The following is a 21,529-nucleotide window of genomic DNA, read 5'->3' on the forward strand; positions in this document are numbered from 1 at the left end:
TTCAATCACTTAGCCATGCCCCCCCACGCCCCGCCAGGCTCTTGTTCTTATTTTAAAGGTGAGAGAACACTTCAGAGGTCGACTTGCCCAAAACAGCCAAGTTACACAGTGGCAGAGTCAGAGGGAAGGAGGGGGACCAGTTCTAAACACACACACTCATGAGGCCTTAGTGAGTTCAAAACTTCCATCCATGAACAGTACCTCGTTAGCTATGCCCCTTGTCTTACATACCTAGAGGTGGAAATACTTAGTTACATCTGGTAGCGCTAGTTGTCCCCATTGTCCTTGCTCTGCTCATGTCTGTCTCACTGTCTAATATATTACCTCAAGGATCCTGGCTCTGAATTCTTTTAGGGAAAATGGACATTGAATTTCTTCTGTAGCTGCTTCGTGCTGAGGATGGATGGCGTTTTCTCTCAGAGCCAAGAGATCCTTGCTGTTAGAGGGACAATGAGGCCTGGGAACAGAAGGAGGAGGGCTTGTGACTTGGCAGAGACAAACTGTAACAAATGGTCCGGTGGAAGGGAAAGAAAACATTTCAGTTTCAACCTCTATTGAAATAGAATTTTTCTCCTCAAAATTACCTCTATGTTTATCAAAAGAGCCAAATTAAGACTAATTTATCTATTGTATTCAATATTCAAAATCGAAGGGAAAAAAAAAAAAAAAAGCAAAGGGAGTTTATCACTACCAAGCCAGCAATGCAACAAATGCTAAAGGGACTGGTGTAAAAAGAAGAAATAAAAAGGGAAGAAGGAACACAGGCACAAAAAAATAAATGGCTACAAACAAATACCTATCAATAATAACTTTAAACATAAACAGACTAAATGCTCCAATTAAAAGACATCGAGTGGCTGAATGGATAAGAAAACATGAACCATATATATGCTGTCTACAAGAGACCCAACTCAGAATAAGGGACTCACACAGACTGAAAGTGAAGGGATGGAAAAATATCTTTCAGGCAAATGGAAATGAAAAAAAGCTGGGGTAGCAATACTTATATCTGACCAAATAGACCTCAAAGTGAAGGCCATACGAAGAGATAAGGAAGGCAACTTCATAATATTAAAGGGATCAATACAACAAGAGGATATAACATATATGCACCCAATGCAGGAGCACCCAAATACATACAAAACCTCCTGGAAAATATCAAGGGAGAGATCAATAACGATACAATCATAGTAGGGGACTTTAGTATCCCAATGACGTAACTGGATAAATCCTCTAGACAAAAAGCATCAAAGAAACTGCAATCCTAAATGACTCACTAGATCAGATTAACTTAATTGACATCTTTGGAATATTTCACCCCAAAGCCATGGAATATACATTCTTCTCAAATGCACATGGGAATTTTCAAAGATAGACCACATATTGCATCACAGGCAAAGTCTCTCCAAATTCAAGAAGTTTGAAATCATATCAAGCATCTTCTCAGATGACAATGGCATAATATTAGAAATAAACTACAATAAAAACAATCAAAATTCAAAAAATTGGAAACTGAATAGCATGCTCTTCAATGATTGGGTTACCAAAGAGATCAAAGAAGAAATTAAAAACATACTGGAAACGAATGACAATGAAACCACAACAATCCAAAATCTATGGGACACAGTGAAAGCAGTTCTGAGAGGGAAGTTTATAGCTCTACAGGCCTTCTTCAAAAAATAAGAAAAAATGGTAATAAATGATCTAACTCTACAACTTAAAGAATTAGAAAGAGAGCAACAAGAAAAGTCTAGAGTGAGCATAAGGAAGGAGATTATATAGATCAGAGCAGAAATAAATGACATAGAGGACAAAAAACAATATAAAAGATCAATGAAACCAAGAACTGGTTTTTTTGAAAGGATAAACAAGGTTGATGAATCTCTCACCAAGAAGGCTCACCAAGAAGCAAAGAGAGAGGACGCAAATAAACAAAATCAGAAGTGAAAGAGGTAAAATAAGAACAGACCCCACAGAAATACAAAGGATTGTAAAAAATACTATGAACAAATCTATTCCAACAAACTTGACAACCTAAAGGGAATGGACATATTCCTAGAAAAATATAACCTTCCAAAACTCATTTGAAGCAGTCATCAAAAAGCTTCCAGCAAACAAAAGCCTGGGGCCGGATGGCTTCACAGTGGAGTTTTACCAAATATTCAAAGAACTAAAACCTATCCTCCTCAGACTATTGCAAAAAAATCAAGAGAAAGGAACTTTTCCAAGTTCATTCTATGAACCCAGCATTACCCTAATACCAACATCAGATAAAGACAACACAAAGAAGGAGAATTACAGGCCAATATACCTCATGAACACAGATGCCAAAATCCTCAACAAAATTCTGGCAAATCGGATCCAGCATTACATCAGAAAGATCATACACCATGACCAAGTAGGATTTATCCTGGGGATGCAAGGATGGTACAATATCTGCAAATCAATAAATGTGATACATCACATAAACAAATTGAGAGATAAAAATCACATAGTCATATCAAGTAATGCAGGAAAAGCATTTGACAAAATCCAACACCCTTTCTTGATAAAACACCCTCAGCAAAGCTGGAATAGAGGGATCATACCTCAACATAATAAAAGCCATATATGACAAACCTGTAGCCAACATCATACTCAATGGGCAAAAACTAAAGCCATTTCACCTAAGAACAGGAACAAGACAGGGATGCCCACTCTCACCACTTCTGTTTGACAAAGTACTGAAAGTGATTGCCATAGTGATCAGAGAAGAAGAAGAAATAAAAGGTATCCAAATTGGAAAAGAAAAAGTAAAACTGTCATTATTTGGAGATGACATGATACTGTATAGAAAACCCTAAAGACTCCATAAAAAAATTATTATACTTAATAAATGAATTTGGCAATGTAGCAGGATACAAAATTAACATCCAGAAATCTATGGCATTGTTATACACCAATAATGAACTTACAGAAAGAGAGATTAAAAAAAACAATCCCATTTACCATTGCACCAAAACAAATTTAAGATACCTAGGAATAAACTTAACTAAGGAGGTAAAAGACCTGTACTTGGAAAACTACAAGACACTGAAAGAAGAGATAGGGGAAGACATAAACAGATGGAAGAACATACGGTGTTCATGGATTGGTAGAATCAACATCATTAAAATGTCCATACTACCCAAAGCAATCTACAGATTCAATGCAGTCCCCATTAAAATACCAATGGCATATTTCATAGACCTAGAACGAACTCTCCAAAAATTCATCTGGAATAAAAATTGACTGAATAGCTGCAGCAATCCTGAGAAAGAACAAAGTAGGAGGGGTCAACCAAAGGACTTGTAGGCATGCATATAAGCATAATCAATGGACACAGACACTAGGGAGGGGTGAAGGCTCAAGTGGGGGGGGGCAATGGAGGGATAAAGACACATATGTAATACCTTAATCAATAAAGAAAAAAATTATTTGCCCATATACATGTCATTTTATTTCTGGGCTCTCATTCTGTTTCATTTGTCTGTGTGTCTGTTTTTCTGCCAATACAATGCTGTTTTGATTATTATAGCTCTGTAGTATATTTTGAAGTTAGGTAGTGTGATAACTTTGGCTCCATTCTTTTTTCATAGGATTGCTTTGGGTATTTATGGTTCAATACAAATCTGATAATTTTTTGTCCTATTTCTTTAGAAAATTACATTAGGATCTTGAGGGGGATTGCCTTAAATCTGTATATTGTTTTGGGTAATATGGCCATTTTAACTGTGTTGATTCTTCCAATCTATGAACATGGAATATCTTTCTATTTCATTGTGTCTTTTTTTGTCTATTTTAATAATGCTGTGTAGTTTTCAGTATATAGGTCCTTCACATCTTTTATTAAGTTTATTCCTAGGTATTTTATCCTTTTGGCTGCAATTGCAAAAATAATTGTGTGTTTTTTCCATTTTTTTCCTGAAGTTGCATTGTTAGTATATAAAGAAGGCATAAACTTTTTGTATATTGATTTTGTATACTGTAACTAGGCTGTATTTGTTTTTTGTTTCTAATAGTTTTTGGTGGTGAAAATTTAATTGAAGGACTGTACATAAAAATTTAGATGCCATTATTGATATCTATGTTTCAGAAAAAAGAAATTTGTAAGAATAAGAAAAAGAGGGTGTCAAAGACACAGGTCATTTCTTGGCAGTGGGGCAGACGGAGAAGCCAGGAGAGGTTGTGGGTATATAATAACTAGAGGCCCGGTGCACAAAAATTTGTGCACTCGGGGGGGGGGGGGGAGAAGGGGGTCCCTCAGCCTGGCTTGTGCCCTCTCGCAGTCTGGGATCCCTCGGGAGATAACGACCTGCTGGCTTAGGCCTGCTCCCGGATGGCAGAGGGCAGGCCCAATCCCTAGGTGCAGCCCCTGGTCTGGCTCAGAACAGGGCCAATTGGGGAGTTGGGGCACCGCCCCCTGTCATGCACAGAGCAGGGCGGATTGGGAGATTGTGATGCCACCCTCAGTCACACTCAGGGTAGGGCCAATTGGGGGGTTGGGGCACCGCCCCCTGTCACACTCAAGGCAGGGTCGATGGGGAGGTTGCGGTGCCACCCCCTGTCACGCACAGAGCAGGGCCAATCAGGGGGTTGGGGCGCTGCCCCCTGTCATGCACAGAGCAGGGCCGTCAGGGGGTTGGGGCGCCTTCCCCTGTCACAAACAGAGCAGGGCAGATAGGGAGGTTGTGGCCCCGGCCCCTGTCACACACAGAGCTGCAGGGCGATCAGGGGGTTTGGGTGCTGCCCCCTGTCACACTGATCCCGGTGCTGGGAGGCCTCTCAGCTCCGCTGATCCCGGTGCTGGGAGGCATATTTCCCTTTTACTATATAGGATAGAGGCCTGGTGCATGGGTGGGGCTGGCTGGTTTGCCCTGAAGGGTGTCCTGGATCAGGGTGGGGTTCCCCACTGGGGTGCCTGGCCAGCCTGGGTGAGGGGATGATGGCTGTTTTCAGGCTGGGACTGAAGCTCCCAACTGCTCCTTTTTTCTTTTTTTTCTGGGCCAGCTTTAGCTCTGAGGCTCCAGCTCTTAGGCATCTGCTGCTGAAAGCAGGTATCTGGTTTGTTTAGGTTCTATAATAGAAACTCTGTATCAATTCCAGCTCTGAGATCCTGGCTTGCTGAAAGCAGGTTTCTGGGGTTTTGTTTAGCTTCTATATTTGTTACAATGTTTTTTTAAACTGCAGGCTCAGAGGCCTGCAGTGGCAGGCGGGGAACGTTGGAGTCCTCCGTCACTGAATCAAGCAATCCTCATGTTAGTTTCAAGCTGCCTGGCTTCCGGCCGCCATCTTGGTTGGCAGTGAATTTGCATATTGCCCTGATTAGCCAATGGGAAGGGTAGCAGTCGTACGCCAATTACCATGTTTCTCTTTTATTAGATAGGATGAGTCTTTATTGTAGAAGCCAGTGGCTACATAGCCATCAGACAAAATATTCCTTTACAGCAAAGTCTCATATACAGACAGGCATCTGGACGCCGGCTGGTGAATGGATACAACTTTCTCACAAAGCATCATTAGTCTGTACCCACAGCTATTATCTGAGCAGCTGCACGCTGCCCCTTAGACTCACTACCTCACATCATAGCAGTACCTAAGCTCTCTAGCTCAGCAGTTTCTTCTGTCTCTCCTGTCCAGCACACTGGCTGGATAACATGGCAGCTATATCTGAGCTCTTAGCCTTCCATCATTGCAGTGTCAGCTCTCAGCTCCTTCTGAGCTCTCCTCTTTCCTGCACACATAGGAGTTACATTCTCTGTGCCCATTTTCTCACTTCTCTGAGCTCTCTAGCTTCTGCTCTACCCAGCTGCTTTCTCTCTCTGCTCTCTAGCCTCTCTCTGGTCAGTAACCTGTATATATTCCAGAGACAAAGAAGGCTAGTTGCCAACAGTGACATCAATCATTTGGGTTACAGAAGGGCACAGTGTACCATATGTCCTTGCACCCCCTCGTGGTATCTTGGCCTGATTATGATTCTCTGGCTCAGAGTCCTTGAACATCCCATTTAGGCTCATGCCAGAACATCCTTGAACATCCCAGTATATGAATAACAAGGCCTCTGTGCTCTCATTGGCGTGGTTCTCACAGAGGGTCCTCTAGGACCCCTCCCTTGGTCCAGAGATCAAACCCTGCCCCCGCCTCACCTGGAGCACCCTCCCCCTCACCACACCTGGTCTTCCTCATGTCCCTGCCCTCAGTTGGGTGGTGAGCAGGCCCTGCTCCTGCTTTCTCACCCCTGGCAAGCTTTGGACAGATCATTTAACCTTGGTTTTATTGCTATTATCAGTAAATATGGGGCTAAAGTACATAATTACTTCTATGTTGCCTAGCTATAAAATTTTATAGTTATCAAATGTGAAAATTGGGGAGCATTACTGATTTTTCAGAATATTGCATTAACTAACAATACATCAGTTTCACTCTGCTCCTATGATAAAAAAAAAAAAAAGAAAAAGAATTCTAATAGGCAATGGGGTAAAGAATAGCTTAGTGCAGAAAGAGGGAAGCTTCCTGTTTGTTACTGAAGCATAAGCTTCCTATTTGTCACGTCCTCAGTCTGGCTGTGTAATGCAAAACCCAGGTAGGAAAGAAAGAAGAGAACAAATTTTGTGTCTTTGTTTTTTTATTTCTCTGTTTTTGTTAGACAAATGGGAGGGGGGTGTAGTGGTTAGGGGGAATGTTAGGTAACAAAGAATGTGTGTGAATAAGAGCATAAAATTAAGAAAGCCTTTTTTGAAATCTTGGGAAAATTATTCTTTACTGTAACAAAAATGAAGCAGAATTTACAATTCAATGACCTGTAATAATAAAATTAAACACAAAATATTTTTTATTGATTAAAGTACTGACCAACTAAGAGCCAAATAATAAAATTAATGAAAACACAAAAGGTCTTTTTAATGAATGAAGTAATAATTATTCTTAATAACAAACTTTCATCAAAGATTGAAAGAGGAAAAAAAGAAGCACGACACTAGTAAAACAGAAGTAACAGAAAATGTATATAATGGTGTTGCTGATGACAGGAATGGATTAATTCAACAAAGAGTGCACAAACTGATAACCAGCAATTTCCTACTATGGAGAATGAAGATTCTGATAGGTAAGCTTATAGTAATATTTAACGGTAGATAATTGTTATCCTATATAATGATAGAAGAATATGCGAATTAGTCCAGGACGCCCTCACTGGTAACAACCAGCAGGAGCGGGTGGGCACGGCTGTGTGCTGCATGAGACCGGGGGATGTGAGGCTGCGTCAAATAAAATAAAATTTGTCCACATGCCCGATTACACAATAAATCTCAATGATTACACAATATTGATTACACAATAAACTTATTTTCACCGAAAAAAATAACTTCATTTAAAGATGCCCCAGTAAGGCTGCTGAGGCTTTCATCTGTCCCTTTCTACACCAAAGATGACAGGGTTCAAGAAGGAAGGACTCCAGTTTCGTTTTCTCAGCACCCAGCTGGGAGGCCTCCGTGGGGCGGCTCTCCTCTCTGAGCCCTGCACAGGACCTGCGCTCTGCTCCAGCCCAGGAGCCCTGAAGAGAGGCAGAGCAAAGTGCTTTCCCTCCGGGACCCCGCTCTCCTTGGGAGTCCAGCACGGAGGGCGCTCTCCCTGGGAACCCAGAAATCTGTCTCCAGGGGTGACTGTGCAGCAGCCAGGCCTGGCAAACCACGTAGAGGGCGACCTACCCATGTGGATGTGTATGCTGGCAGAGGCCATGCAGCTGTCATAGTTGAAGTCATCCTCGATGGAGGACCAGAGGTAGCGGGGATCGGAGTCGGCCATGTCAGCAATGGAACCCCAGGTCCCCGCGAAATGATTAGAGCACTTGGACCTCAGTGGTGCTTGGTCACTTCCTGAGCAGCAGTCACCCTGACTGGGGATCAAACCCGAAACCTAAGTAGGTGCCCTGACAGAATGAAACCCAAACCTTTGCTGTGGCAGAGGAGCTCCGGCCCACAGCAGGGGCCAGGGAAGCCAGAGGGGTTTTGTTGAGGGGCCCTGACAGGCAGCTCCCAGTGCTGTGGGTTAGAACCTCCTCCTGATATAGCAAGGTTGCGGGTTGGATCCCTGGTCAGGGCACAGACAAGAAGCAACCAAAGAGAGCATAATAAGTGGAACAACACACTGGTGTTTCTCTTGTTCCCTTCCTCTCTCTAAAATAATCAATCAATAAAAATTAAAATAAAAAATAAACCCTCTGGCTTGCAGAGTTGCTAAAACAGTTAGAAAGCGAAGTCCCATTCCTTTCCGTTCATTCAACAAATACTTCATATGCTCCTTCAATAATCACTCTGGAGATGGGTATTTGTTTGTAGCTCCCAGCAGGAGATACACAGAGATCTGCAGATTCCTCCTCTTTGTTTGGAGTTTGAAAGTGCCCAGACGAGGCCCAGCTGTGAAGCAAGGCAGGCTGCTGCTGCAGGGCCTTGGGCCTTGTTTTGGAAGCTCTGGGGCTCTCTGACCCAGCTGCAGTTTGACAGGTTTTATCCTGAGCAAAGACAGGCCATTCATATGCAAATGCCAATGCGCACAGCTTGGGTGGGGTTGTAAATTGGGTGGGTTGTGGTCTCTGGGAATCACCAGGGCAGAGCAAACAGCAATGGCTGCCAGTCAGCCCTGCTCTGGAGAAGTCCCCGGGTCTCTGCATCCCCCAACCCTGTGCAGAAACAATAATCACTGTAAGCACCTTTGTGAGAAAGCTTCCCTTGTGTTCCTGTCCCGATGCCAGACAGTCCAGTTTCTCCCCGTATGTGTCTGGGTCCTCCAGAGTCTCGCCCAGAACTGGAGTTCAGAGCAAGCGGGAGCTGTATCTCCCTCCCAATTAAAAGAGCAGCACATCCAGGTGCCCGAATTTTCCACGCCTCTGCACCTCTTACCAGTCCCAATGCGCCTTCTTCACCTCTCTAATTGTGGAACTTCCACTCAGCCAGCTTTCCCGCAGTTCTGGGTGGTTGTTGTTCTGCCTTTTAGTTGTAATTTTGATGTGGTTGTGAGAGGCAGCAAGTATAGGTGTTTACCTCTGCTGCCATCTTGGTTCTCCCTTTTCTCATTACTTTTACTACCTTATGTATGCTAAGGATCTTCAAATTTATATCTCCACCCCAGATCTCTCTCCTTAATTCTAGACCTATATATCAGACTGCCTATTTGATATCTCATTTTGGATAGCTCTTAGGTATTTTACAAACTTAAGATGTCCAAAATCTAAAAGAACTACTGATATCCTTTCTCATACCTGCCCTGTTTAAGTTTAATAACAACCTCCAATTGCTCTGCCAGAAACTTGGTGTCATCCTCAACTCCTTTTTCTCTCTCCTACACCTCACATCTAGTCTGTCAGAAAATCTTACCAGTTACCTTCAAAATATATCCAGAAGCCATTCACATCTTCCAGGCCCAGGTCACTATCATCTGCTTTCTCGATTAGCTTAATAGTCGCCTACATAATTGATTTTCTTCCTTCTTTCATTTCTTTCTTTCTTCCCTTTTCTCTCCCTTCCCTCTTTTTTTTACATTCTTTCCACTAATTCTACTCTTTCTATCAATTCTATTTTTTTTAATCCTCACCAAAGATATTTTTTCCATTAATCTTTAGAGAGAGTTGGACAGGAGAGAGGGAGAGAGGGAAAGAAGGAGAGAGGGAGAGAGGGAGAGAGAGAATAAGAGAGAGAGAAAGAGAGAGATGTAAGAGAGACACATTGATTGGTTGGCTCCTGCACGTGTCCTTGATCAGGAATTGAACCCAAAACTCTTTGGTCTGCAAGTCAATGCTCTAACAGCTGAGCCAAACTAGCCATGGCTTCCATCAATTCGAAGCACAGTGGCCGTATTAAATAATAGATTATGCTGTTCGTCTGCTCAAAACCTGTCTCCCATTTCACTAAGAGTGCATGCCAGATTCTTCCTAATACCTAGAAGGCTTTACATAATCTGTTCCTCTCAGATCTCTATCTCTGACTTAAACTTCTATTCTTTATCTCTTTCACTCTATTCCAATCACATTAAATTTCTCACTATTCCTAAATGCTCCAAGCATACGTCTGTAATTGCGGTTGATTCAGTCTGGAATGCTTTTCCCTCTTATGGCACGCTCTTTCCATTCCAATAGTTCTTTACTGAAAAGCCACTTAGCCAGCCTATATTTTACCAACCCTTCCTCCCACAACACTTCAAATTTTCATTTCTCTGCTTTAGTTTTTCTCTTCTAGCAAGCTGTATATTTTGCCTATTGAGTTTATTGTTAGTGTGTGTTTACTAGTACTTCCCTCTCAAGGCTAGGTAGGATTTTTGTCTGTTCACTGCCATACAGTCTCAGTGCTTAGAAAAGGGCCTAGCAAGCATACAGTACTACACAAATATTTATTGAGTAAATGGAGTTTAATGTATGTGTATTGTTTTAAACATTATGTAAATTCTTAAACAAGACACAAGTTTGATGTGGAATCATTCTGACAGTTATACCTGTCAGTTATGTGCATTTTAAATATTCTTTTTGGCTCTTTCTAGTAAATGCTATTTTTTCCACGAATGTTTTACCATTTAAGAAGAAAAGCCCAATATTGTGGTTGCTCACCACTTTTTATTGGTATTTGTTGTAGTTTTAATTATAGTGAAATGGATCGAAGGAATAGCAAACTTCATTTATATTTTATTAAGAAATACAAAATAGAGGAGAACCAAGATGGCGGCATAGGCTAACGCAGGAGTTTGCTGCTTTGAACAACTACTTCAAAAGTGAAACTAAAACACGGAACGGACATCACCCAGAACCACAGGAACGCTGGCTGAGTGGAAGTCCTACAACTAGGAGGAAAGAGAAACGCATACGGACACTCAGAGGAGGCGCAGTGCTGAAGTCAAATTCTGAGGTGGGAGTGCGTGGAGTGGGCTGGCGGCGGAGGGCGTGGTTGGCGTTTTCAATCGGGAGGGAGTCACAGACTCTGAGCTCCAGATACGGGAGAGTCTTTAGGGACCCAGACTCAAACGGGAGAAGCGGGACTGTCTGGCTTCGGTCAGAGCGAGTGCAGCTTTCTCTCCGAGGTGTGCAGCGGTTGCTGGGACTCAGAGAGGCAGAGCCCCTGAGGACAGGACTGAAAGCCGCCATAACTGCTCTCTCCGGCCCACCCTGTTGATCCTGTGCGACCCGCCCCGCCCAAGCCCTGCACAGAGGCATTTGCCGGATAGCCTCAGGCAAAGGCTAGATTAGCACCTCCCTAGAGGACAAAAGTTCTCTCTCTGCAGACACAGCTGATTCTCACAGCCACTTGGCCTAGAGGTCAAACCCTCCCTGGTTTTTTGCTTCAACAATCAAGGCTTAATTACAAGACTGCGAACAAAGACCACTAGGGGGTGCACCAAGAAAGCATAACAAAATGCGGAGACAAAGAAACAGGACAAAATTGTCAATGGAAGATATAGAGTTCAGAACCACACTTTTAAGGTCTCTCAAGAACTGTTTAGAAGCTGCCGATAAACTTAATGAGATCTACAACAAAACTATTGAGACCCTCGATGTTATGTTGGGGAACCAACTAGAAATTAAGCATACATGGACTGAAACAACGAATATTATACAGACTCCCGACAGCAGACCAGAGGAGCGCAAGAATCAAGTCAATGATTTGAAATGCGAGGAAGCAAAAAACACCCAACCGGAGGGGCGGAATGAAAAAAGAATCCAAAAATGCGAGGATAGTGTAAGGAGCCTCTGGGACAGCTTCAAGCGTACCAACATCAGAATTATAGGGGTGCCAGAAGATGAGAGAGAACAAGATATTGAAAACCTATTTGAAGAAATAATGACAGAAAACTTCCCCCACCTGGTGAAAGAAATGGACTTACAGGTCCAAGAAGCGCAGAGAACCCCAAACAAAAGGAATCCAAAGAGGACCACACCAAGACACATCATAATTAAAATGCCAAGAGCAAAAGACAAAGAGAGAATCTTAAAAATAGCAAGAGAAAGAAACTCAGTTACCTACAAGGGAATACCCATACGACTGTCAGCTGATTTCTCAACAGAAACTTTGCAGGCCAGAAGGGAGTGGCAAGAAATATTCAAAGTGATGAATACCAAGAACCTACAACCAAGATTACTTTATCCAGCAAAGCTATCATTCAGAATTGAAGGTCAGATAAAGAGCTTCACAGATAAGGAAAAGCTAAAGGAGTTCATCACCACCAAACCACTATTATATGAAATGCTGAAAGGTATCCTTTAAGAAGAGGAGGAAGAAGAAGAAGGTAAAAATACAAATTATGAACAACAAATACACATCTATCAACAGGTGAATCTAAAAATCAAGTGAATAAATAATCTGATGAACAGAATAAACTGGTGAATATAATAGAATCAGGGCCATAGAAAGGGAGTGGACTGACTATTCTCAGGGGGGAAAGGGGTGTGGGGGATGAGGGAAGAGACTGAACAAAAATCGTACACCTATGGATGAGGACAGTGGGGGGGGGGGAGGGGATAAGGGCAGAGGGTCTGGTGGGAACTGGGTGGAGGGGAGTTATGGGGGGAAAAAAGAGGAACAACTGTAATAATCTGAAAAATAAAGATTTAATTTTTTTTTTAAAAAAGAATAATATACAGAGATGCAACAGCAGACTAGAGGATCCCAAGCATCAAGTCAAAGATTTGAAATATGAAGAAGCAAAAAACACCCAATGGGAAAAGAATAAAGAATCCAAAAATATGAAGATAGTATAAGGAGCCTCCAGGACAACTTCATGTGTACTAACATCCCAATAATGGGGGTGCCAGAAGAAGAGAGAGAGCAAGATATTGAAAACCTATTTGAAGAAATAATGACAGAAAACTTCCCCTACGTGGTGAAAGAAATAGACTTACGAGTCCAGGAAGCGCAGAGAACCCCAAACAAGAGAAATCCAAAGAGGACCACACCAAGACACATCATAATTAAAATGCCAAGAGCAAAAGACAAAGAGAGAATCTTAAAAGCAGCAAGAGAAAGAAACTCAGTTACCTACAAGCAAGTACCCATACAACTGTCAGCTGATTTCTCAACAGAAACTTTGCAGGCCAGAAGGGAATGGCAAGAAATATTCAAAGTGATGAATAGCAAGAACCTACAAGCAAGATTACTCTACCCAGCAAACATATCATTTAGAATTAAAGGTCAAAGTGCTTCACAGATAGAAAAAGCTAAAGGTGTTCATCACCGCCAAACCAGTATTATATGAAATGCTGAGGGTGTTCTCTAAGAAGAAGAAGAAAAAAACAGTAAAGAGAACAATTATGAACAACAAAGTGACAAGAAATACTTATCTATCAACAAGTGATTCTAAAAATCAAGTGAATAAAAAATTTGATGAACAGAATAAACTGGCAAATATAATGGAATTAGGGGCATAAAAAGGGAGTGGACTGACAATTCTCAGGGGAAAGGGGGTGTGGGGGTGCAGGAAGAGTCTGGACAAAAATATTACACCTATGGATAAGTTGAGTGAATGAGGGTAAGGGCATGAGGTGGGAACCAGGTGGATGGGGAGCTATGGGGGTAAAAAGAGGAACAACTGGAATAATCTGAACAATAAAGATTTATTTAAAAACATATTTTGAGTTTGAAGTCAGACATGTACTAGAGTTTAGAGCAGCAGTTCTCAACCTGTGGGTCACGACCCCTTTGGCGGCCGAACGACCCTTTCACGGCGGTCGCATAAGACCATCCTGCATATCAGATATTTACATTACAATTCATAACAGTAGCAACATTACAGTTATGAAGTAGCAATGAAAATAATTTTATGGTTGGGTCACAGCATGAGGAACTGTATTTAAGGGGCCAGGAGGTTGAGAACCACTGGTTTAGATACTTTCATTTGATTAAGTGTTTGACACTGTTCTGCACTAGAGATTGAGAAGCCTAGCAGATCTACCTAATACATAGTCGCAAACACAAATAGGCAGCCAAAATAAGGAGAAAAAGAAACAACCCCCAAAGGAAAGAAGAAGAGTATTCTCCAGAAGAGATAAATGAAAGGAGATAAGAAATTTATCTGAAACAGAATTCAGAATAATGATGGTAAAGATGCTCAACAGCATGAGAAAAGATATAGTAACTATGAAAACAGAAATAAAGAATGACATAGTACAAATAAAAAACACATTGGAAGGAATACACAGCACATTAGGGGAAACTGAGGATTGAATCAATGAATTAGAAGACAGGGTTGAAAAAATTACTCAGTCATAGAACCAAAACAAAAACAATTAAAAAATAGGACCACTTAAGGGAGGTGTGGGACAATGTGAAATATAAGAATATTAGAATAGCAGATGTGCCTGAAAAGACAGAAAGGGAGAATGTGTTTGAAGAAATAATGGCAGAAAATTTCCCTAAACTGGTAAAAGAAAATGGCACACAAGTTCAGGAGGCACAGAGAACCCAAGCAAGCAGAACCCAAACAGGCCAATTCCCAGACACATCATAATTAAAATGCCAAAAATTAAAGTCAAAGAGAGAACCCTACAGGCAGCAAGAGAAAAACAAAGGAGCCTAAAAAGGAGATCCCATAAGGCTGACACCTGATTTCTCATCAGAAACTCAAAAGGCCAGAAGGGAATGGCATGAAGTACCAAGATAATGAAAAGGAAGGATCTGAAATAAAGATGACCATATCCAGCAAAGCTATTATTCAAAATAGATGGTGAAATAAAGAGCTTCCCAGACCAAAAAAATAACTAAAGTACTACATTATCAGCAAGCCAGCATTACAATAAATGCTAAAGGAACTGCAGTAAAGAGAAGAAGAAACCTAGGCATACATAATTAAAATGGCAAGAAATAAGTATCTATCAATAACCCTAAATGTAAATGGATTAAATGCTCCAATCAAAAGGCATAGGGGATAAGCAAATCAATTTCCCAAGATGGCGGCATAGGTTAACGCCGGAGATTGCTGCCTCGAACAACCACTTCAAAAAACAACTAAAAGATGGAACAGACATCATCCAGAACCACAGGAAGGCTGGCTGAGTGGAAATTCTACAACTAGGAGGAAAGAGAATATCATACCCAGACTCAGAGGAGGCGCAGTGCTGAAGTGAAATACTCAGGTGCGGAGTGCGTGCGGAATGGGCTGGCAGCGGAGGGCTCAGTTGTTGTTTTCAATCAGGAGGGAGTTTCAGACTCTGAGCTCCAGATCCGGGTGAGTTTCTGGGCACCCAGACTCAAACGGGAGAAGCGGGACTGTCTGGTTAAGGTCGGAACTCTAGGGCAGCTTTCTCTCCGAGGTTTGCAGCGGTTGCTGGGACTCTGTGAGGCAGAGCCCCTAGGGACGGGACTGAGAGCAGCCATAACTGCTTGCTCCGGCCCGCCCTGAAGATCCCCGGGGACCCGCCCCGCCCAAGCCCTGCACAGAGCCATTTGTCGGATAGCCTCAGGCAAACGCTAGATTAGCACTGCCCTAGAAATCCAGCACAGAAGCTCCCCCACTGCAGACACAGCTGACTCTCATAGCCAGTTAGCCTGGAGGTCAAATCACCCCCGGTATTGCCGACAACAATCAAGGCTTAAATACAACAAGACTGCACACAAAGACCAGTAGGGGGTGCACCAAGAAAAGATTAAAAAATGCGGAGACAGAATCCCAGCAACAACACAGAGTGGTGCCTGGTACACGGTGCCTTGTTGTGTAGTATTTTGTGCCTTTAAATCAACGCAGCAGATCCAAACAACAGCAGCCTCCTGAGCACCACACCCTCTGTCTGAGGAACAGCAGCTGTACGTGAAACCTCCCCCCACCAGCCAGAAGAGCCACCACAGCTGTGAACAGCACCCACCAGAGGAGCTGCTGCCAACTGAAGAGCAGCTGCTACTGCAACTGCCCGAAGAGCAACCACAGCCCAAGGAGTCACTGCCACCAAGGGAGCAGCCACTGAACGACTCAACATCTAGATATGGCAGTGAGATCAAACATGGGTAGACAAAGAAACCCCCAAAGGAAAGAGAAGGAGGACTCTCCAGAAAAGCAGCTAAGTAATACAGAGGCATGCAACATGACCGAAAAAGAATTCAGAATAAGGGTCCTAGAGTTCATAAACTGGATCAGAAAAAAATCAATAACATATGCAAGAAGCTAGAAGAAACAGATGAAAAAATCAACAACTTAAGTAAAACCCAAGAAGAAATGAAGAGTGATATAGCTGCAATAAAAAACACCACTGAAAGTATCAACAGTAGACTAGGAGAAGCGGAGGACCGAATTAGTGAATTAGAAGACAAGGAAGCAAAACACCCAAACTGTACTGCAATTGGAGAAAAAAATTAAAAGACAGGAGGAGAGCCTAAGGGAGCTTTGGGACAACATGAAACGAAACAACATACGAATAATAGGGGTGCCAGAACAACAGAAAGAGGAACAAGGATTAGAAAACCTACTCGAAGAAATAATATCAGAAAACTTCCCTGAGGTGGGGAAGAAAAAAGTCACACAAGCCCAGAGAGTCCCAAACAAGGTGAACCCGAAAAGACCCACACCAAGACACATCATAATTACCATGGCAAATGTTCAGGACAAAGAGAGAATCTTACAAGCTGCAAGAGAGGGACGGAAAGTTACATACACGGGATCTCCCATTAGATTATCAAATGACTTCTCAACAGAAACACATCAGTCCAGAAAAGAATGGACGGAAATTTACAAAGTGATGCAAAGCAAAGGACTGAATCCAAGAATGCTCTATTTCAGCAGGGCTATCATTCAAAATTGAAGGGGAAATAAGAAGCTTCACAAACAAAAAAAGGCTAAGGGAGTTTATCACCACCAAGCCAGCAATGCAAGAAATGCTAAAGGGACTGGTGCAAAAAGAAGAAATAAAAAGCTCAGAAAGAAAACAGCAACACAAAAAAAGAAATGGCTACAAACAAGTACCTTTCAATAATAACTTTAAACGTAAATGGACTAAATGCTCCAACCAAAAGACATCGAGTGGCTGAATGGATAAAAAAACATGACCCATACATGTGCTGTCTACAAGAGACCCACCTCATTAGAAGGGACTCACACGGACTGAAAGTGAAGGGATGGAAAAATATCTTTCAGGCAAATGGAAAGGAAAAAAAAGCTGGGGTAGCAATACTTATATCGGACAAAATAGACCTCAAAGTGAAGGTCATAACAAGAGATAAGAAAGGCCACTTCAATAGCCACTTGGCCTGGAGGTCAAACCCTCCCTGGAATTAGCTACAACAATCAAGATTTAACTATAAGACTGTGAACAAAGACCACTAGGGGGTGCACCAAGGAAGCATAACAAAATGCGGAGACAAAGAAACAGGACAAAATTGTCAATGGAAGATATAGAGTTCAGAACCACACTTTTAAGGTCTCTCAAGAACTGTTTAGAAGCTGCCGATAAACTTAATGAGATCTACACGAAAACTAATAAGACCCTCGATCTTATATTGGGGAACCAACTAGAAATTAAGCATACACGGAATGAAATAACGAATATTATACAGACGCCCGACAGCAGACCGGAGGAGCGCAAGAATCAAGTCAATGATTTGAAATGCGAGGAAGCAAAAAACATCCAACTGGAAAAGCAAAATGAAAAAAGAATCCAAAAATGCGAGGATAGTGTAAGAAGCCTCTGGGACAGCTTCAAGCATACCAACATCCGAATTATAGGGGTGCCAGAAGATGAGAGAGAGCAAGATATTGAAAACCTATTTGAAGAAATAATGACAGAAAACTTCCCCCACCTGGTGAAAGAAATGGACTTACAGGTCCAAGAAGTGCGGAGAACCCCAAACAAAAGGAATCCAAAGAGGACCACACCAAGACACATCATAATTAAAATGCCAAGAGCAAAAGATAAAGAGAGAATCTTAAAAACAGCAAGAGAAAGAAACTCAGTTACCTACAAGGGAATACCCATACGACTGTCAGCTGATTTCTCAACAGAAACTTTGCAGCCCAGAAGGGAGTGGCAAGAAATATTCAAAGTGATGAATAGCAAGAACCTACAACCAAGATTACTTTATCCAGCAAAGCTATCATTCAGAATTGAAGGTCAGATAAAGAGCTTCACAGATAAGGAAAAGCTAAAGGAGTTCATCACCACCAAACCAGGATTATATGAAATGCTGAAAGGTATCCTTTAAGAAGAGGAAGAGGAAGAAAAAGGTAAAGATACAAATTATGAACAACAAATATGCATCTATCAACAAGTGAATCTAAGAATCAAGTGAATAAATAATCTGATGAACAGAATGAACTGTTGATTATAATAGAATCAGGGACATAGAAAGGGAATGGACTGACTATTCTTGGGGGGGAAAGGGGTGTGGGAGATGTGGGAAGAGACTGGACAAAAATCGTGCACCTATGGATGAGGACAGTGGGTGGGGAGTGAGGGCAGAGGGTGGGGCGGGAACTGGGAGGAGGGGAGTTATGGGGGGGAAAAAAAGAGGAACAAATGTAATAATCTGAACAATAAAGATTTAATTAAAAAAAAAAAAGAAGAAGAAGAAAGGCCACTTCATAATACGAAAGGGATCAATACAACAAGAAGATATAACTCTGGTAAACATATATGCACCCAATGCAGGAGCACCCAAATTCATAAAAAAAAAACTCCTGGAAGATATCAAAGGAGAGATCGACAACAATACAATCATAGTAGGGGACTTAAATACACCACTGACATCACTGGATAAGTCCGCTAGACAATCAGCAAAGATACAGCAATCCTAAATGACTCACTAGATCAGATGGACTTAATAGACATCTTCAGAACACTTCACCCCAAAGCCAGGGAATATACATTCTACTCAAATGCTCATAAGACATATTCAAAAATAGAGCATATATTGGGAAACAAGCAAAGTATCCCCAAATTCAAGAAGATTGAAATCATAAAAAGCATCTTCGCAGACCACGATGGCATAATACTAGAAATAAACTACAATAAAAACAACCCAAAATACTCAAACACCTGGAAGCTGAATAGCATGCTATTAAATATTGATTGGGTTACCAATGAGATCAAAGGAGAAATAAAAACATCCTGGAAACTAATGACAACGAAAACACAACAATCCAAAACCTATGGGACACAATGAAAGCAGTCCTGAGAGGGAAGTTTATAGCTCTACAGGCCTATCTCAACAAACAAGAAAAAATGGTAGTAAATCATCTAACTCTACAACTCAAAGAATTAGAAAGAGAGCAACAAGAAAAGCCCAGAGTGAGCAGAAGCAAGGAGATAATAAAGATTAGAGCAGAAATAAATGACATAGAGACCAAAAAAACAATACAGAAAATCAATGAAACCAAGAGCTGGTTCTTTGAAAGGATAAACAAGATTGACAAACCTCTAGCCGGACTCACCAAGAAGCAAAGAGAGAGGACCCAAATCAACAAAATCAGAAATGATAGAGGCGAAATAACAACTGACCCCACAGAAATACAAATGATTGTTAAAAAATACTATGGACAACTCTACTCCAACAAACTAGACAACCTGGAGGAAATGGACAAATTCCTAGAAAAATACAACATTCCAAAACTCAATCAGGAAGAATCTAAAAACCTCAACAGGCCATTAACTATGGAAGAAATTGAAGCAGTCATCAAAAAGCTTCCAGCAAACAAAAGCCCAGGACCAGACGGCTTCACAGGGGAGTTTTACCAAACATTCAATGAAGAACTAAAACCTATCCTCCTCAGACTACTACAAAAAATTCAAGAGGAAGGAACACTTCCAAGCTCATTCTATGAAGCCAGCATCACCCTAATACCAAAACCAAGTAAAGACAACACAATGAAAGAGAATTACAGGCCAATATCCCTCATGAACATAGATGCCAAAATCCTCAACAAAATCTTAGCAAATCGGATCCAGCAGTACATCAGAAAGATCATACACCACGACCAAGTAGGATTCATCCCAGGGATGCTAGGATGGTACAATATCCGCAAATCAATAAACGTGATACATCACATAAACAAATTGAAAGAAAAAAAAGGCATGGTCATATCAATTGATGCAGAAAAAGCATTTGACAAAATTCAACACCCATTTTTGATAAAAACTCTCAGTAAGGCGGGAGTAGAAGGATCATACCTCAACATAATAAAAGCCATATATGACAGACCCACAGCCAACATCATACTCAATGGACAAAAACTAACACCATTTCCCCTAAGAACAGGAACAAGACAGGGATGCCCCCTCTCACCACTCCTGTTCAACATAGTACTGGAAGTGTTAGCCATTGCAATTAGGCAAGAAGAAGAAATAAAAGGCATCCAAATTGGAAAAGAGGAAGTAAAACTGTCCTTATTTGCAGACGACATGATATTATACATACAAAACCCTAGAGACTCTATCAAAAAGCTACTAGAGTTAATACATGAATTTGTCAATGTAGCAGGATACAAAATTAACCCCAAGAAATCTGAGGCATTTCTATACACCAATAGTGAACTTTCAGAAAGAGAGATAATAAAAACAACCCCGTTTACCATCGCACCAAAAAAATTAAGATACCTAGGAATAAACTTACCTAAAGAGGTAAAAGACCTCTACTCAGAAAACTACAGGACGTTGAAAAAAGATATAGAGGAAGACATAAACAGATGGAAGAACATACCGTGTTCATGGATTGGTAGAATCAACATCATCAAAATGTCCATACTACCCAAAGCAATCTATAAATTCAACGCACTTCCCATTAAAATACCAATGGCATATTTCACAGACCTAGAACGTACTCTCCAAAAATTCATCTGGAATAAAAAAAGACCCCGAATAGCTGCAGGGATCCTGAGAAAGAACAAAGTAGGTGGGATCTCAATACCAGATATCAAGATGTATTACAAAGCCACTGTTCTCAAAACTGCCTGGTACTGGCACAAGAATAGGCATATAGATCAATGGAATAGAATAGAGAGCCCAGAAATTGGCCCGAACCAATATGCTCAATTAATATTTGACAAAGGAGGCAAGAACATACAATGGAGCCAAGATAGTCTCTTCAATAAATGGTGTTGGGAAAATTGGACGGATATATGCAAGAAAATGAAACTAGACCACCAACTTACACCATACACAAAAATAAACTCAAAATGGATAAAGGACTTAAATGTACGACAGGAAACCATACAAATACTAGAAGAATCCAAAGGCCACAAAATCTCAGACATATGCCGAAGCAATTTCTTCACTGATACAGCTCCTAGGGCACTTGAAACTAAAGAAAAAATGAACAAATGGGACTACATCAAAATAAAAAGCTTCTGCACAGCAAAAGAAACCATCAACAAAACAATGAGAAAACCCACTGTGTGGGAAAAGATGTTTGCCAATGTCATATCTGATAAGGGCCTAATCTCCAAAATTTATAGGGAACTCGTACAACTTAACAAAAGGAAGATAAACAATCCAGTCAAAAAATGGGCAAAGGACCTAAATAGACACCTTTCAAAAGAGGACATTCAGAAAGCCAAGAGA

The sequence above is a fragment of the Myotis daubentonii genome, chromosome 1 (assembly GCF_963259705.1).
Source record: "Myotis daubentonii chromosome 1, mMyoDau2.1, whole genome shotgun sequence".
Lineage (NCBI taxonomy): Eukaryota > Metazoa > Chordata > Mammalia > Chiroptera > Vespertilionidae > Myotis > Myotis daubentonii.